The sequence below is a fragment of the Peromyscus maniculatus genome, chromosome 5, assembly GCF_049852395.1.
Source record: "Peromyscus maniculatus bairdii isolate BWxNUB_F1_BW_parent chromosome 5, HU_Pman_BW_mat_3.1, whole genome shotgun sequence".
Taxonomy (NCBI): Eukaryota; Metazoa; Chordata; class Mammalia; order Rodentia; family Cricetidae; genus Peromyscus; species Peromyscus maniculatus.
Genome location: NC_134856.1, coordinates 55705971 through 55731347, shown reverse-complemented (window position 1 = coordinate 55731347; position 25377 = coordinate 55705971). Strand labels below are relative to the sequence as shown.

The window sequence follows — 25377 nt, the reverse complement described above, 5'->3', positions numbered from 1 at the left end:
TTCTGGCCCGGAAGGTCAGGAGGCCGGATCACAACTGGCACCTGTTTAAGGGAAACTTCAGCTTGAGCAACACCCCCTCCCCCAAGTCTGGCACTCCGAGGAGCTATGGTAGTAGATGTCCAGGGGGCTCTTGTCATCGAAGTAGAGCTTGCAGTCCCCAACCCTGGTGGCTTCCTGCTGGGCCCTCATCCAGCCTGGGGCTGGCACATTGAAACACAGTAGGGAGAAAAGGAGTCTCATTTAGGTCCCTAGAGAGGGGAAGGCCCCTTTAAGATCATCTGACCAAATGCTACATCCAACACATGAACCTAAGCTTCACAGATCAGTTACCTGACAGAGGCCACAAAGCTGGAAGAGGTTAAGATGTTGAGCTGGGCATGAGGATGTAAGTTCGATGCCCAGCACTCCGGTAAAAAGCAAGGTGTGGTGCATGTTTATAATCCCGGCGCAGGGGATGCAGAGCCAGGCAGAACGCTGGGGCTTGCTGGCCAGGCAGCCTAGTATTTGGTGAGCTCCAGGGCAATGAGAGACCCTATCTTCCAAAACAAAGTGGACAACATTTGATAAATGACACCCGAGGCTGGTTTCCATACGCATGCACACACAGACAAGATGTGAGCTCACACACCAAGTGCAGAGAGATAGGACCACTGAGGTTGCCCCAATTTATATGAACCAGGTCACTGACCACGGATTTGTGGGCTTCTGCATGATAAACGACCAGGTGAAGGCTCTTCACAGAGACCCTGTTAGAGTGAGTCCCTTCAACAGCCCCCCACCCCCACCCCCACAGTGGGTCTAGCTGCCACTCAGAAGTTCCGGTTTCACGCCTCCTGGGAACACCTTTATCATGCAAAGCAAGGCTGGGCACAGGCTTCTAGGCTGCTTCCTGGGAAACTCCTGGCTTTGGGCAGGCCCCAAGGCCTATGCTGAACAACTCACCTGTGATTTGCTATGAGCTCTAGTGAACTGCAGAGCAAAGCTGATCTTCCTGGGACTTTCCAGCATGGCACATGACAGGGAGCCAGAAATGGCTGCAAATGTGAATGGAACCTGGGTAGGGGCTGAGAGGCCCCCACCCTGCCCTGTACCCCAGGACTGAGACTCAGATCACATTTCTGCAGCATCATTCTGGGCCTGTGGACCCAGGATCTCCTGCTCCTCAGAAAACACCCAGGAAAGGTCCGAGCAACTGTGAGTGCAGGCGTGCCTCAGCAACAGGGCTTCCTAGTCCCTATAGCAGGAGTCCCCACCTCAGAGACCTTGGAAGACATGACCTTCTTTTCCTCTTGGTGTCTGCTTTGACTCTAAGAAAGGCCAGGATTTCAAAACACACCAGTGTGTTGGTGTGTGCATGTGTATTCATACATAATATGCATGTATATGTGTAAACCTATACATGTGTGTGCACATGTGCACATGTATTCGTGCGTGGATATGTATATGTGTGCATGCATGCAGTGTATGTACACGTTTCTCTAGCTCTGTGCCCCTGGACACTGCCCAGGGTACAGACACAATAGACATGGTCACTGGTGCCCAGACCTGTTGCCACAGCCTTAACAGTGGGTGGACCCTGTGCTTCCTGGGGCCAGGCAGGCGTAAAGCCTATAACCCTGCTCTGCTGCCCAGGAGGCCACAAGCACAGCAGGCCTCCTCTGCTCTGGGAGCTGCTGGCCCTTTCCAGGCTCCTGTGCTGTCTCCAGCCGTCTGTTTGGAGAAAGCTTTGTCTTGCACTCTTCCACATCTGCCTGTGACTGACCAGTGATGTTCAGGATGGCGCAGGTGGGGGGCCACTGTGATACCATGAACCTCAGTTGTGCATGGGATGGCTGGCACAAGGTCTCCCCCCAACTCTAGACATCGGTCATGTGAGCATGAGAGTACTGTTATGTGGCTTTTCTGGGTGACAGGGTCCTCGAGGATGCCTCGGGCTCATCTCCAGTAGCCTTACATCCTCCTCTCAGTCCTGAACACGGGCCAGAGTTCCTGACAGTGTGACCTGTTGACCCTGGGAGGAGCCGCTGGGGGGCGGGGTGGTGAGTCATGGTGGCTTTGGGAAGAGAAGGGGTTCCTGGGGAGCATGGACCTCTCTGCTCCCGCCTTTCACCCCAGCATGAACTATTTGGGAAGAACTGAGAGTTCTGAAGCTCCATTCTCCCGGGGAATCAGGGCCCACCCAGAGTGGCTAGCTCGATTTATCCAGCCACTTTGGTAGAGTCCTGGTCTCTAGACCTGACCAAGGCCCTCTCACCCCAGCACTCAAGGCCGGCACTGGCCACTCTCTGGCAGAGGCTTCCTGGCTCTGGAGCGTCCAGGGAGCCAGCCGTGCTCCTGAGTCATCGCCATAACTTCTGCCTGAAGCAGAAACAAACCACACCACCATCACCAGAGCAGGCTGGGAGGAGCAGAGGCCGCTGGCAGATTCCCGGACCACATTGTCACACTCCAGCAAGCTTGACTCCAGCTACCTTAGCCTTAGCCTGTGGTCACAAGTCACACACACACACACACACACACTTCGAAGGCCAGGTCTCACCCTGCCCCAGATGCCTGCACCAGAAACATTTGGGGGCATCAGGGCACTCACCCCAGTAAGTGTTGAGAGGTGATGCTCCACCCCATAGACCAGCCTCAGTTAGAGCCTGAGCAACTGTGTGCTGCTTGGATTCCTCCGGGCATTTTCAAAGCCAGTTGCTAGAGTGGAGACATGGAGGCTGGGTGAGGCTGGAAGACCACAGAAGCCCACCCAGACAGGCATGGGAGGCTGGTGGAGCACACCAGGCACAACCATCACACTATGCTGCCCGTCTTGCCTCCTCGCTGAGGCTAGGGTAGAGTGGGAACAGCCCGGGCTCCAGGCTTAGGGTCAAGCTCCCCTTCCTACCCTGGCCAGTTCAGCACCTCATGTAAAAGCATTTCACGAAAAAACCAAAGGGACAGTGGGGCTCCCACATCATGGAATGTGTGCTTAGGTAGATCCATCCTCTCTGGCCTGGGGCCTGGGGCCTATGGAGGCAAGTGGACTTGGGGGGTCCTATGCCTGTTCCTCATCAGGATGCTCTGACAGCTCTGGAGACTTCTCTAGGAACTGCCGCGAGGCCAGGGCAGAGCGTGGGACATCTGTGGGGCTGGTGGGAAGTGCAGCCATGTGCTCCACTAGGAGCGCGGCCAGTGTCTGTGGATCCCACTGGTCAGTTCAGAAGTTCAGGTCCTGTAACCATCCAAAGAGTTCACCCACTCTCGTGCTTCCTGCCAGCTCTGCGTCCTTGGGTAAGTGAGCAACCTCTCTGAGTTTCCACTTGCTCTGGTTGGCAGCCATCTCGACATCCCCTGGTCAGGAGGGCAGAGCTGCCAGAGGCCTTGGTGCCTCTGTCCTCACATGCCCCGCCACAGGGGGCCGGGGGGAGTGGTGGTGGTCAAGATCAGTTGTACCTAGCAACTGCTGTCCAAGGCAGGAGGAACATGTGGGGCTTCTGAAGATGTAGGGGTGCTGGCCCTGGGAACAGCTTTCTGAGATCCCCAGGTTACCCTGCTCCTGAGTGTCTGGTCAGAAATGGGGCCAAGTTTCCCCCCTGGCATCAGAAAACAAAATACAGGCTCTGGGGTAGAGGAAGGAAATCACACAGGAATGAATAAAGCTCAATGCTGCTCTCAGCTCATCTCTTAAGTCCGCACATTATAAGGGGCCTGTTGTACCTGGAGCAGCAGGCAGCAGCAGGGAGAGGGGAGGGAGGGGAAGAGGAGGAGGGAGGGAGGGAGGGAGGGAAGGAGAGGGAAGGATGGGAAGAGAGGGAGGAAAGGACAGATAGTGTTGGAAAGGTCGGAGGGAAGGGAAGAAGAAGGAGGGAGTGAGGGATGGGGAGAGAAGACAGAAAAGGAGGGGTCTGTGGTCAAACCACCCTGACCTCATCTGATTCGGGAAGCTTCACTGGTCAGGCCCAGTTAGGGCGGGCTGAGTGTTGAGTGAATAGCTGCAGGGCCAGGAGACATTCCAGACAGACGGTGGCGCATGACTCAGAGCCCTGAGCAAAACTTTTTTCTGCTTAGCTTCCAAGTGGTCCCATTTTTTTTTAAAGAGGGGTCAGGCAAAGATGTCCTTCCTGAGAGCTTCACACATCAATGATGCTCACCCACCCACATTCGCTTAGCACGTGGCTGGTCAAGACCACTGACCTTCATTGGCAGAGGGTCTTCTGTGTGACACCTCCTCCATGAAGCCCTCCCTCTTCGGTCCCATAGAGCTTCTCATGGGCACTGCTTGAGGTGCGAGTCCTGCCTCCACCAAGGGAACTTGGGAAGACCTGAGAGAAGCAGGGTGTGAAGGTCCTGAACACCTGCCTGAACCCCTGGAAAGTCCTTAGGAGTGGCTGAGGCTATATTGCTGGGAGCCAGGCCTGTGCCAGGCCCTCCATTCTCCCAGCCCTGGCAAACACCACTCATTCCGCGTGTAGGACCTGGATCTGGGCATGTCTGAAAGGAACCCTGCTGGCTGTCAACACTCATCTTATCAGGGCTCCCTGCCTTCTGGTTGCCTCTGAGGCCCCTTGAGTGTCTGAGGTACCATAGCAGCTGGTGGCTTAAGCCCAAACCACTCCTACACTCCGAGCAGCGTGGCCTCAGTTTCCCCATCTGCCATTCAGTTGATGTGCTGGGGCCTGTGGGTGGCTCTGTCGAGACATCCTCTCTGGAGCATCCCTGACTCAGCCAAGCACGGACCTTCAGGACGGGAGTTCTAATGAAAAGAAAACAGAGGCTGTGGAGAGCAGCCGCTGCAGGAACCCAGGCCAGCAGCCAGGGCATGAATGGGCCCTTTCATGAGTCACAACCCGAGGGAGGCCAGGCTGAGGCACCAGGCTGGGCCCAAGGAGTGGCAGTTCCTTGGGCATGGAGGAGAGGGACAGCAGCCTGGGGCCGGCCTCCATCCTTTCTCTGCATCCCAACCTGGCTTGCAAGGGGACTTGGATGTCCTCCGTCTAAATCTTTAAGCCTTTATTTTTCTATAATTCTGTGGCTCTGCATGTCCTGGTCCATCACTCCCTCGGGGTGCCAGGGAAGGTTTGCAAGAAAGGTCTGTGTAAAAGGCGCTGTGAGGAGTGTTTTTGTTCATCCGCAGGGTGCCCACTGAGTGTGCAGACAACCGGCCCTTTGAGGGTCTGTGGTGAACAGCAGCGTCCTTCTCTCTGCCACCTGGGTCTGCGTCAGCACCCTGAATGGCCTCAGTGTGCCCAAGCTGTCTTTTCCATACCTGGCCACGGAGACTTCCAACATTCTTTTAGAAAAAAATGTGGCAAGGCTCCTGGGATCTTTCTCCAGATAACTTACCATCCCAGGCCAGCCAGACTCAAGCCAGCGCCTCTTCCCTTTGGCGACACTAAAGAAAAACCACGCTTCCGTTTTACCACCTGCTGCTGTGGCCTGAACAATGGTCCCCTCTGACTTTCCGTGGGCAGGAGGGCAGTCAGCAGACTTCCTTCTGTGTGACAGTGAAGGCTGATGGCCCCAGTCCAGCCAGTGGCAGTGACTCCAGGGCCCTGAGCATGCCCGGCATGTAGAACAGTTTGTGTTTGTTGAGTGAATACAGGAACAGAAACACAAAAACCGGTAGAAGGAAACCTACGACGAACAAGCTGAGTCCTTGGGTAGGAAGCATGGACCCCACTGTGGTAATGGTGTAATATGGCCCCTGGTGGGCCTCCACTCTGGTAACAGTGTAATATGGCCCCTGGAGGGCTTTCACAGACCTGGACTTGGGAACTTGTCCACCTCACTACCAAAGGGCCACGAGCCTGAGAGAGACTCCAGGTTCAAGTTTCAACACTGTCGTGCCTCCCCTTGCCTCAGTTTCCCCAACCCTATCTCTGCAGGGACTAAGAGCAATCTGCTTTGAGAATTCAGAGCCGCCCATGATGGATTCTCACGGATAACTCTGACTAGTCTTGGTGGCTTTCTGTGTATGTTGTATGGGTGTATGTGTGTGGAGGCCAGAGGTTGACACTGTGTGTCCTCTACCACTTTCAATCTCATTTTTAGGCAAGGCTTTTCACTGAACCTGGGACTTGCCAGTTGAGCTAGATAGTCTGGCTGGTGAGTTGCAGGAATTCTTTTGTCTCTGAAGCCCCAAGACTGAGAGGACCTGGACTGTACCAGCATTTTTTTTTTACATGGGTGCTAGAGAGCCACATTCACATCCTCAGCTTACTCAGTCCAGCCTTTCCCTGACTGAGACGTCTCCCTAGATCCTTTGGTGACTTTTATAGGTGACTTGTTTTTGCGTCCACTGTCCCACATTTCTACACTGGCCACAAATTATACTTTCCTATCAGTAAGAAGTCTACTAATGTCAACCGCCTACCACACTTCAGATCCCGTTACAACGCCAAGCCTGTCTTCACCATACGGCCTGTCTGTGCACATAGCCCTGTTACTGTGGCAGACGCAGGCTCGGGGCGTGAGGTCATTCTTACATCCGTGCTGTCAGGGTGTGACTGCAGGTGTCATTTGAGTGGTGTGCACCTCAGGCTGGAGCAGCCAGGTGCCCAGCAGCTCTTGGCCCCCACGGGTGCCATTCTGTCAACACGTTAGCCATGCTTTAATTGCTAATGGGGGTCACTGTCACCAGACATTTGCATAACTGTTCATGGACACCATGGACAAGCCTTCTAAACAGACTGAGGTGCCATGTCCCCTCGCAGAAGTACCCTGTGGCTTCCTGGCCCCCATAGGAAAGATAAAGATTCATACTCAGCTACAGCCTCGTGCCCTTAAAGCAGTCTCGGGATCACTTTCTGCCACCCCAGCTCAAGCTGGATGAGCTGCTGTCTGTCATCCCAGTGCTCCTCAGTCCCTTACTCCTCGATGACTCTGTATTTGATGTTCTTCTTTCTTGGAAAATTCCTTCATCCTGCAACCTCTGCTAGCTGGGAAAACTCTGACTTACTCTTCAAGATCCACACGGGTCACCTCCTCCTGCTGTGGCCTGAAGCTATCTGTGCACCCTCCTCCTCTGATGGACCGCAGGTGGTGGGACCTACTGTCTACTCCACTGCAGAGGCTTGGGCCTGAACACTGCTTTATCCATCCACGACAGACAGGGTCCATCCCTCCACTCCATCACACCACACTCACTCTCTGACATGGAATGCTCTCACCTTTACACTAGAAGCTCTGTCTGTCCTTTAGAACCTTCTCAGGAAACCTGCACCTCCAGAAAGTCCTCCGTGCTTGACCTAGTGTGGACGCGTCATGGGTGACGTCATGAGGAGACCAGGCCCAGAAGCCGTGGGGACACAGCTTGCTCTAGGCTTTTCATATCACAGACACAGAAACTGAGGCCTAGGGAAGACGAGACGCCATGGGGCATAGGCAGAGTTCAGTCCCCGAAGAGGGCTTTCTGTGCTCTTTAGGTCAGAAGTCCAAAACTGCCATCTGCACGTCACCCTGTCTGCCCCATAGAGGTAGTCCAGCATCCTGTCTTGATGGCAAATCCCACACTCTGTTCCCATTTGCCGGCTCTCCTGTGCCCTTGCTTATCTCACTACCCACAGCCTGCTTGCATGGTCTGACTGCAAGAGGAGACACCCCTGAAGGGAGTCTGCAGTGGTGGCCGGAGAGGAAGGAGACCCTGCCTGCTGTAGCTGTGGAACGTGGACAAGTTGCATTTCCCCTCCCACACCCCCAGGAATTCCAACGTTTTCATTTGAAAAGTAGAACTAACATATAGGAAACCATCTTAAAGGCTAGTCATAAGATTCAGTGAAATAAGGCCAGCCTGGGCTACCAAGTGAGCTCCAGGAAAGGCGCAAAGCTACGCAGAGAAACCCTGTCTCGAAAAACCAAAAAAAAAAAAAAAAAAAAAAAAAAAAAAGATTCAGTGAAATAATAGAATGTGCTGAAGAGGTGCCTGGCACAGAGCCATCGGACAGTGTTTTCATCCCAATATGATGAGGGTGATAAAGGGTGGGGAAGATGATGGTGAAGTTGATAATGGTGGTGGTGGGGATGATGATGTTGATAGTAGTAACAATGAATGATGGTGACGATAATGATGATACTGATGGAGAGGTGATGATGGTGATGGTGATTTGTTACAGTAGTGATGTGGTGATGATGATGGTAATGATGGTGGTGATGATGATGGTGGTGATGGGGATGACTATGAGGATTGGGATCACGGTGACAATGGTGACTGATTATGGTAATAGTAACTATGAGATGGGATGAGGGTGATGATGCTGTTACTGCTGGTGATGATGAGGATGATGGTAAACAGGATCACAGTGATGCTGCCGTGATTGACAGTGGGGGTATGGTGGTGATGACGGTGGCGGTAGTGATGACAGTGTTGCTGATGATGGTAGCGGTTAGGGTAAGGATAATGGCGGTGGTGATGACACTGATGATGAGAGTGATGATGTAATGATGCTGGCAGTGATGGTGATGCGCTGCTGGTGGTGATGATGTTGCTGAAGGTGGTGATGTAAGGATGATGGGGTTGAGGATGGCATGAGGAGGACAAAAGTGAAGGGGATAGTAGTGACGAAAATGTCACAGAGCAATGCACCGAGACTTCCAGGATCCCAAATTGAGCATTGCAAACGGAGAACAAAGAACAAGCAGTGTTCAGTCACTAGTGATGTCACTGAGAAAGAACTGGACCAGGAAGGACAAGCCACATGCGTTCAGAGAACAAGTGTCAACATGTTTTGTTGGCAGCATGGTGCTTTAACTTACTTGTGGGAGACCTAGGCTTGAGTTCTGCCTCTGCAGAGCATAGTGTGGGACCCAGAAGACCACCTCCCCTGCAGGGCTCCTCACACTGATGATCAGACCTGCAGGGCTTCTGTCAGAGGTTTGTGGACGTGCACCAAGCTCATTGTCCACTGTCATGGTCTACACAGGTGAGGGGGTTGGCACTTGGCTGTGTGAGGATCCTAGGGTGAGTCTGTGTCTCAGACTTCCCTTCCCTGAAGAATGGCACCTATTAAGCCCTGTCTTGTATTCCTGCCTCAGGAGAAGACTAAGCAGCTCAGTCTCAAGACAGAGAAGAAGCAATATCTGTATCTGATGCTGTAGCGGTTAGTCTTTGCTGCATAACAACCAATCCCACAACAAATGGCTAAAATATTGGCACTGAAGATCCACAGGGCACCAACAGTTCACTGGTGTGGGTTAGCTTGGCTGACTGGTGCCATCTGGGAGGGCCTGGGTTGTCCATGGCTGTCTTTCATCAGTTGGGTACAGATGTTGCTGGGCCCCACGCTTCATTCATCCAGCAGTTAGCTGGCTTGCTCAGCCAGTGGGGATTACAGGTTCTCAGCATGGGGGGGCAAACACCTGCCAGCCAAGTTTCTGGAGTTTTGCTGCTTGTGCCCCATTTACTGGTGTCACATTGTGGGAGTGAATTCAGGGAATGGAGAGTCAGGCTCTGCTGGGAGGGAAGACATTAGTCACCTGTGAGGGAGCTCAGGCATCACAGTGGCTCTGGGTGGGGTCAAGACTGGTCACAGTCTTGCTGCTGGGACCTACTGAGGGTCTTGGGCCAGCTCCCTTGTCTTCTTGAAGTCTGGATATGGTGAGCTGTTAAGTGGGGACCCAGAGAGGACATTTCTCTCAGGGCTGCACAGGGCCACTGAGCCCAAAACACCTTGTATGATGCAAGCACAGCACACACGTTGTTGTCCTACAGAGAATAAGAACACACTGCGTTTGGGCACAGAGGGTCAGCGATGTCTTCAGAGCAGGTAACTCAAGGGCACACATTATAGTCCCTGCCAGGGATATTCTCAGGCTGTGTGCCAGGGGGTCTGTGAGGTATGGCGGGGCCTATCTTCAGGGGACACACCTGCTCCTGGCCTGACTCTCGGGCTAAAAGAGGAGCATGCAGCTTGAATATTGAGTTAGCTGGCCCCACTAAAGCACTAGTGAAGCCATGAGGAGTGTCCAGGTACCCCACAAAGTCCAGGGTCCTCTTCTGTCATAAGGGCCTCTTGGGGCTGGACTTAAGGGGTGTTAAGCTGAGCTGGCCCCAGCCCCAGGCAATGGTTTGGGGGTTTCATTTAATTTAAACAGGAGACTGAATACTTCACTGTGCAGACATGCATGGCAGGAGCTGCAGGGGGCCGCATGCAGGAAGGAGGCTGTTTAGGGAAGGCACCATTGGCTGTGCCCAGGGACGGCTTCTGTAGCTTTGGGCAGTGGGTCCCGTGGAACCAGGGGCATCAGAAAGACTGACTTGCAGAGTGGGTGCCTCCTTCTGTGGGTTGTCAGTCTCTGGGTCTGACGGCACAAAAATCGGCAGAAGGCCCGAGTTCAGGGGTAGGCCTGAGTTATGATACCTTGCTTGGGGCTAAGGCTTTGTAAGGTGTGACCCTGAGCAAGCCACTGGCTCTCCATGATGGAAGGAGGGCGCCAGGAGGTCAGCAGCAGCCCTGGTATGTCCTGTGGAGCTGTCCACTTTGGTTTGGGTAAGACTTGGTCCTCTTCAGGTGACTGTTGTCACATTGGGTCACACGAAGGACCATGAAACAAAGCAGAGAAACTGAGCACATCTTACTCTTGACCCCAACCCTCTCTCGAGACCAAGGGAGGATCCATGCCTGTTGATGTCACTAATCTAGTGTGCAGGGATCTGTCACAGAAGTTCCGGGGCCTCACACACCTCAGTCCTGAAGGAAGCTAGTCAGTACCGACAGGGGACATGAGTGAGGAAAGCCAGAGCCCACAGCACCATGGACATCCACCTCCTTTTAGGAGTTGAATGACAGTACATTATTTTCTTTAGTAGACTACTGAAGACTCATCACCTGTAGGTCCACAAGGCTGGTTAAGGCTAGAGAGCAAACATTCACACCTCACATGTTCCAGAACACTCAGAGCCAGTGGCTCCATTTCCTGAACTCACTTTGAGGATGATAGAGCTTTGTGATGAGGGGGACCAGCCACTAAACTATCTATGACACCAGGTCAGAGTTAGAGGCTGAGGACAGGAGTCCTTCCATAGAACAGTGGCATGAACATACAGGCTGGGCCAGAAAACAGCATGAAGGCCAGGCTTCCCACCCACCCCCACCCCCAGTAAATAGCGAGTAAAAAGCTATTACAAAAGGTGTCTACATTTTTTTTTCCTACACTGGAATGGAACCCAGGGATCCTACTCACCAGCAAGTGTCCAACTACTGCACTGTGCCCCAATCCTGCACTAATTTTATGGAAAGGCAACATGAAGACTAAAATTTACTCCTAGGAGGGATGGGAACACCATAGCAGATCACCTGAGGGCAAGAGCTTCCGGGTTACAGAATGGATGACTGTGAACTTCTCCTGCCTGGGCTCTGCTGTAGTTTCTAACCTTTGTGGAGAGCACAGTGCTTCTGAAACAGGAAAACGATGCCAATTAAAGCAACAGGCTTGTCTTAGGGCTCACATGGTCAAAGCCATACTGCCCAGGCTGGCTCCTGCCAGGACCCTGGATGGCAGGGGCAGACAGATGCCACTTCGACACATGATGGAACAGTGTGATGGCTAATCCTGACAGGATCTAGAATTGCCTAGGAGACAAACCTCTGGGCATGTCTGTGAGGGAGGTTCTAAGCTGGGTTACCTGGGGGAGGGAAAGGCAGAACCATCCCTGGGCTGAGCTCCTGGACTGAGTAAAAAGGAGAACATGAGCTGAGCACCAGCGTCCATCTCTCTCGGCTTCCTTCCTGACTGCAGATGCAACGTGACCAGCTACCTCAAGATCTTGTCATCGAGTCCCACCGTGACTGATGGTCCCTCAAACTGTGAGCCCAAAGAGACCCTTTCTCCCCTAAGTTGCTCTGTCCAAGTAATTTTTCCACAGTAATGAGAAAAGGAACGAATGCAAGCAGCTTGCCCTTCCTTCGCTATGGCTCTTGGACCCCGTGACCAAGCTTTCTCACCTCTTGGTGCATGTCTGTCTACTCAGCGCAGCAAGAGTGAGCCTGCTTCGTCATCGGAGAATCAGGGTGGTGGGAACAGTACCACCCCGGAATGGCTGTGAGGACTGTCCTGTGAATTTGTTTTTGTTTGTTTGTTTGTTTTTAGAGACAGGGTCTCTCTCTGTAGCCCTGGCTGTCCTGGAACTTGCTCTGTAGAACAGGCTGGCCTCGAACTCAGAGATCTGCCTCCTGAGTACTGACTGGGGTTGAAAGGCGTGTTCTGCCACTGCTGGCCTAGCTGTTCTGTGAACTTGACTTGATATTATGCTAGCGTCATCTCCAGAGGTTTCTGGGCTCAGAAAGGCAAAGTGAATTGCCCAGGATCACCCAGCAGAGGGCTATGGAATGACTTCAATTCCACGTTGTCCCCACATGGCTTGGCTGCCTCCTGCTAGGCAGAAATGGTGGCAGATGACCCTTGTCCTCCTGTGCTGTCTCCATCCTGCAAACCAAAGTATGCCAAGGAGCTCCAGGAAGAAGCAAGGTGAACTCAAATGTCGCTTGCATTATGTGCATGCCAGGCTGGCCCACAGTGATGCACACAGGGCAGAGGGATGCCTGTGTTGAATGTCTTGCTTACCTGGAAGGAAGGGTTGATTTTTAGTTGGGCCCAGAGGAAATCTCTAGTTTGAGGGTCCAGGAGGATTCACAGTGCCACACCCTGCCCAGAAGCCAGCTACTCCACCTGCAGAGACCACTGCTCGGACCCCCTTCTGAGAACAAGGAACCACAGAGCCACAGTAGAGGCCACCTCTTTTTCCAAGACCATGTTCACAGCCATGCCCTCCCTCTACCACCAAGTCCTCTAGATCTACACCTGTAACCACACCTCCTTCCAGGCTGCTTGTAGCAAAGACTTAGCTAGGTGCTCAAGAAAATAGGACTGCATAGACCAGCTCTGCCTTCCTCAGAGCAGGCAAATCCTATACTCAGGGTCAGGGCCCTGTCCAAGTCCAGGAGGATCCCTAACACTGTCCATCACGTGCTGGGTTTTTTTGTGTATCCCTTGCTCCTCCCACCATGCATTCCCATGGCTATGATCTATTCTTGATCTATCCAGAAAGGTACAGCTACTTGATGCCCAGCTCCCTTCCTGGGCAGAATTGGGGCTGTCAGCCGAGGGAACAGCGTGTTTGTATTTGACATAAGCCCTGGATTGTTCTCTGCTCTCCTCAGCTATTATGCAAAGGCAAGTCCTAAAATAATATTGAATTTCCTCTCATAATTTGGAGGGAGGATACTCATCCGGAATTAAGCCGGGATGGGGATGCTTTCATCTGCGGGCACAGGGGACTTCTGCATGGACGCTGGCTAGGGTAAGAATGCAGGGCTGTTTGCGCCAGCCCAGGTCCACTGAGTTCACCGGAGTGGAGCTGCTTGGGAGAGCTGTGTTCTTGTATTTTCATAACTACGTGTCTTGGAAAGCTGGACTCTTCATCGCATTGTTCTGAATTCCAGATGAGGACATGAGCCCTGGACCCCAGAGACCAGGGCCAGAGCCCAGCCGGTGGCCAGCTAGCTGTGTGTCAAGCCCAGGAAGGTGCCCCTGGGACCAGCAGTGCCTGGTGCATAGTGGGTGGTCGATGCGCTCCTATCAACTCCAGCACAAAGAATGCTCACACAGCCTTCCACTGGTGGCTGGGGCCACTTGCCCCGCTTTAGAAATGCCTGCTTGAGTTTACCATGCACGTTCCCTTCTGAAGCCCTCCCAGATTTCCTGTTCATAGTACACAGACACTCCAGAGCAGAGGGCCTTCTCCCTAGACTTCCTCAGGAGACAAGGCCAGGCTTCAGAGACAGCCAGAGCATGCTCAAAGCCCAACATCACCACTAACTAAGTTCGGGAGCCTTGATTTTTTTTTTGTAGCAGGAATCTTAAAAGTTCTTATTAACAAAATCAAACCTGAGGCGAGTTATTGGGGTCCATGCTGGTAGATCAGAGAGACAGAACAAGCCACAGCTATCTCACCTCGCCGGATCCTCAGCTGGTCTTGTCTCCTCAGACTGGAGGCCTCTGAGTCCTCATCTGGAATGGGTCTCAGCTGAATTACTGCTCAAAAGCCTGAAGCTTAACCAGCCACAAGCTTAACCAGCCAAATGCTGCTAGTTTCTGGTTCTCACGCCTTATATATCCCTCTGCTTTCTACCACCACTCTCTGGGATTAAAGGCTGGCTTTCTGGGATTAAAGGCATGTGTCACCATGCTTGGCTATTTCCAATGTGGCCTTGAACTCACAGAGATCCAGAGGGATTTCTGTCTCTGGAATGCTAGGATTAAAGGCGTGTGCTATCACTGCTTAACTAGTGGCTTTTTCTGTTCTCTGACCCCAGATAAGTTTATTAAGGTACACAATATTTTGGGGAACACCATACCACCACATTTTTCTCTCATCCTTAAAGTGAACTTGAACACTCAATTTGAGAGTTTAGCATCTAACTCATTTTTTTGGGGTGGGTGGGTGGGGGAAAGCCTTCCCTGATTAAGGGAAGGTGGCAGGCAAATTTTAATTTTAAGTATGTTTTATTCTCTCACAGAAGAAACAAACCCAAAAGATAATCTACAAGGTCCACAAAGCTTCACATCCTTAAGACGTCCGTTGTTGGGTTTGGCGGCAGGAGTGCAGGGGAACACAAGGCCCAGCTGCCCAGAGCCCCTCTAGGCAGAGTGCAGGGGAATGACAAACTTGCAGCCAAAGGGTGAGTGGTAGTTGATGCCGACCTCCTGGAAGACCTGCTGGGGAATGCCAATGTCACACAAATAGACTCTGCCCGCGTGCTCCCCCAGTGGCAGAGGCAGGCCCAGTGCCAGGGACCATTTGGTATCGATGCCTTGTTCAACTTCATGCACAGGAGGGTCTATACTGAGCACTGGTGCCCGGTTCTGGTTGGCCCAGGCCACAGCTGCCTTGTACCAGGGCTGATCCCGCAGGAAGGCATTCTCAGGGCAATCCAGGCAGTTGATAACCAGGTCCACAGGGCTAGCAGGGAGATCTTTTAGGCTAGACACTTGTTGACCTTGGGTCTTGCTGAAGAGAGACAGTTCATTGGTGATAGATTCCAGCATCTTGACAAAGTTGGGCAGGAAGAGGATGACTTGCACATCATGGTTGGCTAGGTTCCTCCCACAACTGATACCTTGAGCTCCCTTCACATGGGGCCCACACAGCAGGGCTACTGTAGGCCTCTGGTGGACATTCTTAGGATTCAACCTGTTGGGTCCTCCGAGGAGAGTCAGGGCCATCTGACTGGCACACACCCCCGTCATCTCAAGCCTCCGCTCTAAGGTCAGCCCATGCTTCTCAGCCACAGATAACAGCTTTTTATGTAGCTCATATGAAACACTTGGAACCACCAGGCCAGAGTCAGTGCAGAATTCCTTGTTCACACTGTGCGGCACCGTGATCCTACGGTAGACAATAGGCTCTGATTCCAGGATGTTTTTGTCGTGGCGGTACCTAGCAGGCCGTTCACTTGGGGCACCCCGGGAACGGGTGCCACTTCTCCTTTCATAGGTGTCAATCTCCTCAAACACAGCTGCCTTGTCAAAGAGGGCCAGGTTCCCCTCAAAGTCAAAATCTGTGTCTGGGATCTCCTCAATGTCATCTCCAAAGCACTCATCATCTTTCTTCTTCATTTGGCCGTTCTTTAAACCACTTTTCTTTGGGGTTGCCTGGTTTGGGTGCCTGTTATTAGATGACCAAGAGTTGTGCCGACGACGACGGAAGCTTTTGGACTGACTCAAGGACTCCATGTGCCTGTCCACGTAACTCTTCGAGCACTGCTGCTGCTGAGGAGAAACGGCAACATCCTGGCTCTTCACATCTGTCCTCTTCGGGATGTTCTGAGGGGTACTGCTGGAAGAGGTTGGCTTCTTGACCACCTTGCCTGTACCATTCTGATTGATACCCACTTGGTACCCAACACCAGAAGGGCCCAATTCTGTCTGATGAAGGTCTCCAAACTGCTGCTTGTCTCCAGGACCTGGTATCTCCAGAATTTTCAATTCTATAATATCACCTGCCTGAAAGGTGACTTCTGGTACAGGATACTTCACTCCATTGTGGAAGGGCCGAGTAAGAGAAATGGTCTGGCTGACCTGATCCACTGCTGACACTCTTCCCTGATAGACACCCAAGCTCTCGCCACAGTTGATTGACACAATACTGCCTAGCCAATCCATAGCCATATTCCAGACGTGGAGTCACTGGCTATTGGTCGGGCAGTGGTAGCTCACACCTTTAATTCCAGTACTCAGGAGGCAGAACCAGGCGGGATCTCTGTGAGTTCCAGGCTGCTCTACAGATCGAGATCCAGGACAGGCACCAAAACTACACAGAGGAACCAGGCTGCAGTCCAACAACAGCTAGTTGTGAATGGGAAGTCCAAGAATCTAGTAGTCGTTCAGTCCACAAGACTGGGTGTCTCAGCTGGTCTTCTGTACACGCTGAAATCCCAAAGTAGGCTCCAATGCCGGTGAAGGAATGGATGTGCTGACCAGATGAGAGCAAGCGGGCAAAGAAGGAATGAAGCCTATTCCTCCTTCCCTGTCCTTATATAGGCCTCCAGCAGAAGGCGGGGCTCAGATTAAAGGTGTGTCTTCCAGCCTCAAGGTCTGGATTAAAGGCTTGTATCATCCGGCCTTTAGATCCAATCAAGCCGGCCTTTAGATTCAATCAAGCCGGCCTTTAGATTCAATCAAGCCGGGCGGTGGTAATTGTAGAAATTACTATCAATACTCAAACTGTCCTATCTTTAGGAGTTGAAACCTGTTAAAGCTTGTTCCAGAGTGATTCAATCCATTCCTGGAGTCTTTGTAGCATCTTTACCATCTGGCATGACCCAGTGTTCCAGGATTTTTTTTTCTGTTTTTTTTTTTTTGTTTGTTTGTTTTTTGTTTTTTTGTTTTGTTTTTTTATATATATATTTTATTTTACAATACCATTCAGTTCTACATATCAGCCATGGGTTCCCCTATTCTCCCCCACCCACCCCCTCCCCTTACCCCCAGCCTACCCTCCATTCCCACCTCCTCCAGGACAAGTCCTCCCCCGAGGACTGCGATCAACCTGGTAGACTCAGTCCAGGGAGGTCCAGTCCCTTCCTCCCAGACTGAGCCAAGTGTCCCTACATAAGCTCCAGGTTTCAAACAGCCAACTCATGCAATGAGCACAGGACTTGGTCCCACTGCCTAGTTGCCTCCCAAACTGATCTCACCTATTCAGAGGGCCTGATCCAGCTGGGGGCCCCTCAGCCTTTGGTTCATAGTTCATGTGTTTCCATTCATTTGGCTATTTTTTTCAATAATTGAGTAAAACTGAAATTTATTATAAGCCACAGTCGTCCTAGGGACCTCCATGCTATATATATATATAGCCTTTATGGTTCTATGGGTTGTGGTCTGATTGTTCTTTATTTTATATCTAGAATCCACCTATGAGTGAGTACATACCATAACTGTCTTTCTGGGTTTGGGTTACCTCACTCAGGATGATTTTTTCTAGTTCCATCCATTTGCCTGCAAATTTCATGCTTTCATTGTTTTTCTCTTCTGAGTAGTACTCCATTGTGTATATGTACCACATTTTTTTCATCCATTCTTCCGTTGATGGGCATCTAGGTTGTTTCCAGGTTCTGGCTATTACAAATAGTGCTTCTATGAACATAGCTGAGCATGTATCTTTATGGTATGAATCAGCATCCCTTGGGTATATGCCCAAGAGTGGGATGGCTGGGTCTTGAGGTAGTTCGATTCCTAATTTTCTGAGAAACCGCCATACTGATTTCCACAGTGGTTGTACAAGTTTACATTCCCACCAACAGTGGAGGAGTGTTCCCTTTGCTCCACATCCTCTCCAACATTGGTTGTCATTGGTGTTTTTGATCGTAGCCATTCTAACAGGTGTAAGGTGGTATCTCAGAGTCATTTTGATTTGCATTTCTCTGATGATTAAGGATGTTGAGCATTTCTTTAAATGTCTTTCAGCCTTTTGTAGTTCTTGTTTTGTGAATTCTCTGTTTAGCTCTTTAGCCCATTTTTTAATTGGACTGTTCAGTACTTTGATGTCTAGTTTCTTGAGTTCTTTATATATTGTGGAGATCAATCCTCTGTCAGATGTGGAGTTGGTGAAGATCTTTTCCCAATTTGTTGGCTGTCTTTTTGTCTTATTGACTGTGTCTTTTGCCCTGCAAAAGCTTCTCAGTTTCGAGAGGTCCCATTTATTGATTGTTGTGCTCAGGGTCTGTGCTGTTGGTGTTTTATTTAGGAAATGGTCTCCGGTGCCAATGCGTTCAAGAGTGCTTCCTATTTTCTTTTCTATTATGTTTAGTGTAACTGGATTTATGTTTAGGTCTTTGATCCACTTGAGTTTTGTGCATGGTGACAGATATGGATCTATTTGTAATCTTTTACATATTGACATCCAGTTATGCCAGCACCATTTGTTGAAGATACTTTCTTTGTTCCATTGTATAGTTTTGGCTCCTTTGTCAAAAACCAGGTGTTCATATGTGCATGGATTAATGTCAGGGTCTTCAATTCGATTCCATTGGTCCGTATGTCGGTTTTTATACCAGTACCAAGCTGGTTTTATTACTATAGCTCTATAGTGGAGTTTGAGGTCAGGGATGGTGATGCCTCCAAGGGTTGCTTTATCGTATAGGATTCTTTTAGCTATCCTGGGTTGTGGTGGTATTGTGTTCCCCAAAATATTGTGTACTCTAATAAATTTATCTGGGGTCAGAGAACAGACAGCCACTAGATACAAAGGCTAGGAAATGGTGGCACTCACACCTTTAATCTTAGCATTCCAGAGATAGAAATCCCTCTGGATCTCTGTGAGTTCAAGGCCACATTGGAAACAGCCAGGCATGGTGACTCATGCCTTTAATCCCAGGAAGCAAAGCTTTAATCCTAGGGAGTGATGGTAGAAAGCATAAATGTATATAAGGCATGAGGACCAGAAACTAGAGTATTTTGGCTGGTTAAGCATTTGGCCTGGTTAAGCTTCAGGCTTTTGAGCAGTAATTCAGCTGAGAGCCATTGGGATAAGGACACAGAAGCTTCCAGTCTGAGGAAACAAGACCAGCTGAGAAGTTGACCAGGTGAGGTTAGCTGTGGCTCGTTCTGTCTCTCTGATCTACCAGCATGGACCCCAATAACTCGCCTCGGGTTTGAATTTGTTAATAAGAACTTTTGAGATTCCTGCTACACTGGGTCTTTTGTTTTTCCATATAAAGTTGAGTATTTTTCTTTACAAGTCTGTGAAGAATTGTGTTGGGATTTTGATGGGGATTGCATTGAATCTGTAGATTGCTTTTGGTAAGATTGCCATTTTTACTATGTTAATCCTACCTATCCATGAGCATGGGAGATCCTTCCATTTTCTGATATCTTCTTCAATTTCTTCCTTTAGAGATTTAAAGTTCTTATCAAAAAGGTCCTTCACTTGTTTAGTTATTGTTATCCCAAGGTATTTTATATTATTTGTAGCTATTGTAAAGGGTGATGTTTCTCTGACTTCTTTCTCAGCCCTTTTATCATTTGTGTATAGGAGGACTACTGATTTTTTTGAGTTGATCTTGTATCCTGCCACTTTACTGAAGGAGTTTATCAGCTATAGGAGTTCTCTGGTAGAGTTTTTGGGGTCACTTATGTATACTATCATATCATCTGCAAATAGTGAAAGTTTGACTTCTTCCTTGCCAATTTGTATCCCTTTGATCTCCTTTTGTTGTCTTATTGCTCTAGCTAGAACTTCTAGTACTATATTGAATAAATATGGGGAGAGTGGACAGCCTTGTCTTGTTCCTGAATTTAGTGGTATGGCTTTGAGTTTCTCTCCATTTAATTTGATGTTTGCTGTTGGCTTGCTATAAATTGCTTTTATTATGTTTAGAAATGCTCCTTGTATTCCTGATCTTTCTAAGACCTTTATCATGAAGGGGTGTTGGATTTTGTCAAAGGCTTTTTCAGCATCTAAGGAGATGATCATGTGGTTTTTTTTTCTTTCAGTTTGTTTATATGGTGTATTACATTGACTGATTTTCGTATGTTGAACCATCCTTGCATCCCTGGGATGAATCCTACTTGGTCGTGATGGATGATTGTTTTGATGTATTCTTGGATTCGGTTTGCCAATATTTTGATGAGTATTTTTGCATCAATGTTCATGAGGGAGATTGGTCTGTAGTTCTCTTTCTTTGTTGCATCTTTGTGTGGTTTGGGTATGAGGGTAATTGTAGCCTCATAAAAAGAGTTTGGTAGTGTTCCTTCTGTTTCTATTGTGTGGAACACTTTGAAGAGTATTGGTATTAGTTCTTCTTTGAAAGTCTGGTAGAATTCTGCACTGAAACCATCTGGTCCTGGGCTTTTTTTGGTTGGGAGACTTTTGATGACTGTTTCTATTTCTTTAGGGGTTATTGGTCTATTTAAATGGTTTATCTGGTCTTGATTTAATTTTGGTATGTGGTATTTATCCAGAAAATTGTCCATTTCTTCCTGGTTTTCCATTTTTGTGGAGTACAGGTTTTTGAAGTATGATCTGATGATTCTATGGATTTCCTCGTTGTCTGTTGTTATGTTTCCCTTTTCATTTCTGATTTTGTGAATTTGGGTGCTCTCTCTTTGCCCTTTGGTTAATTTGGCTAGGGGTTTGTCTATCTTGTTGATTTTTTCAAAGAACCAACTCTTTGTTTCATTGATTTTTTGTATTGTTCTCTTGTTTTCTATTTCGTTGATTTCAGCCCTCAATTTGATTATTTCCTGGCATCTATTTCTCCTGGGTGAGTTTGTTTCTTTTTGTTCTAGAGCTTTCAGTTGTGCTGTTAATTCATTGGTATGGGATTGCTCCATCTTCTTTATGTGTGCATTTAGAGCTATGAATTTTCCTCTTAGCACTGCTTTCATAGTGTCCCATAAGTTTGGGTATGTTGTACTTTCATTTTCATTGAATTCTAGGAACTCTTTAATTTCTTTTTTTATTTCTTCCTTGACCCATTGATGTTTCAGGTGGGCATTATTCAGTTTCCATGAGTTTGTGGGTTTTCTATAATTTTTGTTGTTGTTGAGGTCTAATTTTAAGGCATGGTGGTCTGATAAGATACAGGAGGTTATTCCAATTTTTTTGTATCTGTTGAGATTTGTTTTGTGTCCAAGCATGTGGTCAATTTTTGAGAAGGTTCCATGGGAACCTGAGAAGAAGGTATATTCTTTTGTGTTAGGATGGAATATTCTGTAGATATCTATTAGGTCCATTTGAGTCATAACATCTGTTAGGTCCTTTATTTCTTTGTTAAGTTTCAGTCTGGTAGATCTATCTTTTGGTGAGAGTGGTGTGTTAAAATCTCCCACTACTAATGTGTGGGGTTTGATGTGCATTTTAAACTTTAGTAGTGTTTCTTTTATGAATGTGGGTGCTTTTGTATTTGGAGCATAAATGTTTAGAATCAAGACTTCATCTTGGTGGATTTTTCCCGTGATAAATATGTAATGTCCATCCTGGTCTCTTTTGATTGATTTTAGTTTGAAGTCTATTTTATTAGATATTAGGATAGCTACACCAGCTTGTTTCTTAGGTCCATTTGCTTGGAAAGCCTTTTCCCAGCCCTTTACTCAGAGGTAGTGTCTGTCTTTGGAGTTAAGGTGTGTTTCTTGTATGCAGCAAATGGATGGGTCCTGTTTTCTTATCCATTCTGTTAGCCTGTGTCTTTTTATAGGTGAGTTGAGACCATTGATATTGATGGATATTAATGACCAGTGATTGTTAATTCCTGTTATTTTTTGTGGTTGTGTTGTGTTGTCCTTCTGTGGTGTATGTTGGTGTGGGATTATCTATTGCTTGATTTTTCATGGACGTGTTTAGCTTCTTTGGGTTGAATTTTCCCTTCTAGTGCTTTCTGTAGGGCTGGGTTTGTGGACAGGTATTGATTAAATCTGGTTTTATCCTGGAATATTTTGTTTACTCCACCTATAGTGATTGAGAGTTTTGCTGGGTATAATAGTCTGGGTTGGCATCCGTGGTCTCTTAGTGTCTGCATGAGATTTGTCCATGATCTTCTAGCTTTCATAGTCTCTTTTGAGTAGTCTGGTGTTATTCTGATGGGTTTGCCTTTATATGTTACTTGGTCTTTATCCTTTGCGGCTCTTAATATTTTTTCTTTGTTCTGTGTGTTTAGTGTTTTGATTATTATGTGGCGAGGGGACATTTTTTTGGATCCAGCCTATTCGGTGTTCTGTAAGCTTCTTGTATCTTCATAGGTATTTCTTTCTTTAGGTTAGGAAAGTTTTCTTCTATGATTTTGTTGAATATATTTTCTGTGCCTTTGAGTTGGTATTCTTCTCCTTCTTCTATCCCTATTATTCTTAGGTTTGGTCTTTTCACGGTGTCCCAAATTTCCTGGACGTTTTGTGTTACGACTTTTTTGTCTTTAATGTTTTCTTTGACTGACGAATCTATTTTCTCTATCGTGTCTTCAGTGTCAGAGATTCTCTGTTCCATCTCTTGCAATTGGTTGGTTATGCTTGTTTCTGTAGTTCCTGTTCATTTAGTCAGGATTTCTATTTCCAGCATTCCCTCAGCATGTGTTTTCTTTATTGTCTCAAATTCATTTTTCAGATCTTGGAATGTTTCTTTCATCTGTTTAATTGCTTTTTCTTGGCTTGATTTGATTTCTTCCCATTTTTTGTTCGTTTTTTCTTCCATTTCTTTAAGGGAGTTTTTTATTTCCTCTTTAATGGAGTTTTTCATTTCCTCTTTAAGGGAAGTTTTTATTTCCTCTTTGAGGGAGTTTTTCATTTCCTCTTTAAGGAAAGTTTTTATTTCCTCTTTAATGGAGTTTTTCATTTCCTCTTTAAGGAAAGTTTTTATTTCCTCTTTGAGGGAATGTTTTATTTCTTCTTTAAGGGCCTCTATCATCTTCTTAAAGTCATTTTTAGGGTTGATTTCTTCTGTTTCTTCTGTCATGGTATGTTTAGGTCTTGCAGGTGTAGAATCACTAGGTTCTGATGTTGCCATATAGGTCTTTATGTTGTTGCCTGTATTTTTGCACTGGCGTCTACACATCTCTTCCTCTGTGCGGTGCAGGTGGTGTCTGTGTCTGAGAGTGCCTCTCTTGTTCTAATTTTTAGTCTTGGTTTAGTAGGGGTTCTTGGTTAAATTGGTGCTATTGGGCTATTTCTTCAGGGGCAGCTGATTTCAGTTGGTGAATTATATACTTATGATTCTGGTGATCTGGTTTGGTGGCTGGGTAGCGCCTTCTTCTGTGTTCCCAGGTCACGTTTTGTTCATTTGTCAACTCCTCAGCTGATCTTGTTTCTTCAGACTTCAAACTGTAGGCATCTGAATCCTCTCCCAGATGGGTTTCAGCTGAGCAGGGTAGTCTCACCAACACCTCCAAGTTGTTAGGTTTCACAGGATCAGCAGCTGGGCCCTGGGTTGTCCTCAGACGGAGTGTTCAGATTCGTTCTGGTTCCGACCCACGGAGATAGCTTCTTCCCCAGGTGTTGGGGTTAGGGGCGTCCCTGTTCCAAGCTGCATCTTCTTGTCTCCGTCCCTGGGCCTGTCTACCTCTGCGGTCTGCCGCTGGGCCTGTATGTCCCTGTCAGCTGCCACTGGGCGTGTCTACCTCTGTGGGCCGCCACTGGGCCTGAATGTCCCTGCCGGCCGCTGCTGCCGGGCCTGTCTACCTCCGCGGGCCGCCTCCGCGGGCCTACCTGCGTCTCCTTGTCTCTGCTGCCGGGCCTGTCTACCTCTGTGGGCCGCCGCTGGGCCTGAATCTAACTCATTTCTTCATATTATTAAAATGCGGCACATGGACTTTTATTCCATTTACTTAAAAGAACCTTAGCTAAGCACTTATGTGCCAGTCTCTATGACAAGTTCTGAGGGGACACAAAAGGAGATGACATAGGTGTGGGCTTCGAATAAAAGAGGGTGGCAATGATGGTGGTGGTGGTGGAGGTGGTGGTGGCGGTGGTAATGATGGTGATGGTATTGATAGCAATGATGAAGGTGACAACAGTTATGGCAATGGTGACGGCTGTGATGGTGACGGTGCTGATGGTGACGCTGACACAATTTGAATAATCTCATAGGAGATTTGGTAGGCATGAATAAACTAATTTAAAATTGAGGGATGAGTATCTAAGGTAATATTGAAAAACAAGAACAGAGTCGGGGGCTTGCCTCAGCAAGTTCAAGGCTTCATCTGAAGCTCTGGGAAGCAGATGACAAGTTTTAGCTGTTCGGCAGCGTACTGGACAATCAACTCATTCTTCAAAAATCATTTTACTTTGAGGCCAGGCATAGTGGCGATCACCTTTAACCCCAGTTCCCAGGAAGCAGAGACAGGTGGATCTCTGTGAGTTCAAGGCCAGCCCGTTTTACACAGTGAGTTCCAGGACAGCTAGAACTATATAGAAGAGAGACCCTGCCTCAAAAGAGAAACAGCAACAAACATTTGTTTTTCTTTGGAAAAGTGCTTTTTACAAAAGGCAACTGCAAAATGCAGAGCCTTCTGTAATGATGACTTGTTCCTTCCTGAGTAGAAGAATGAGTGGGTTCTGGGGAATTGAGGCAGAGGGAGAAATCAAGAACATCACCCAAGTTATTGTCAGGAAACAGAGCAACAAAACACATTTCTCATCAAGAAATTCTAGCAGCTTGGCATTTGCTTATCTGTGTGTGGGCTGCCATGGCCTCTTTTAGGTAGAAAGTAATTTATTGCTGCAAAAAGATTGTTCTACCTCAGTGAGGACCGCAGAACAGTTTTGAATCTGTCTTTCTACCTGCAAAGCTCGGGGGTGGAACAAGGGAGATACTCACAAGCAAACACAAAAATCGGACCCCAGAAATCCTCAAAAGAGGACAAAGGTCTTTCCACAAGACCTGGATGAAAAGGCTGGCACATACAACGTCAACGACAACGGAGCACTCAAGGTTCATGTTGGTTGATGGGGTCACAGGTCATTTTACCTCCATGGTAAATCCCATTTCTCTAGCTTACTAACGGACAACCTAGCACTGCTGTACCAATGACTTATACTCTGCTTGGTCCTTTAAGATCTACCTGCAGCTGGGCAGTGGTGGTGCATGCCCTTTAATCCCAACACTGGGGAGGCAGAGGCAGGTGGATCTCTGAGTTTGAGGCCAGCCTGGTCTACAGAGTGAATTCCAGGACAGCCGGGGCTACACAGAGAATCCTGTCTCAACCCCAGCCCCACACCCTCTCCAATGCCACAAGAGGCTGGAACCACTACATTTTGGACAATGAATTTTTAGAGAGGGTGGATTCATTTTGGCTTCCAGTTCCAGTCCATGGATGAATGGTTCCATCCATCCTAGGCCCCGATGCCAATGTAGCAGCATGTAGGGGTGGGGAGTGTGTGGCACAGCTTGGCTATCCAACTCATGCCCAGGAT

General features: G+C 48.5%; 1 pseudogene; it reads right to left on the bottom strand.

Moving 5' to 3' along the window:
• Nucleotides 1-14488: 14488 nt before the first annotated feature.
• Nucleotides 14489-16319, bottom strand: LOC143273333 (enhancer of mRNA-decapping protein 3 pseudogene; annotated as a pseudogene).
• Nucleotides 16320-25377: the final 9058 nt, after the last annotated feature.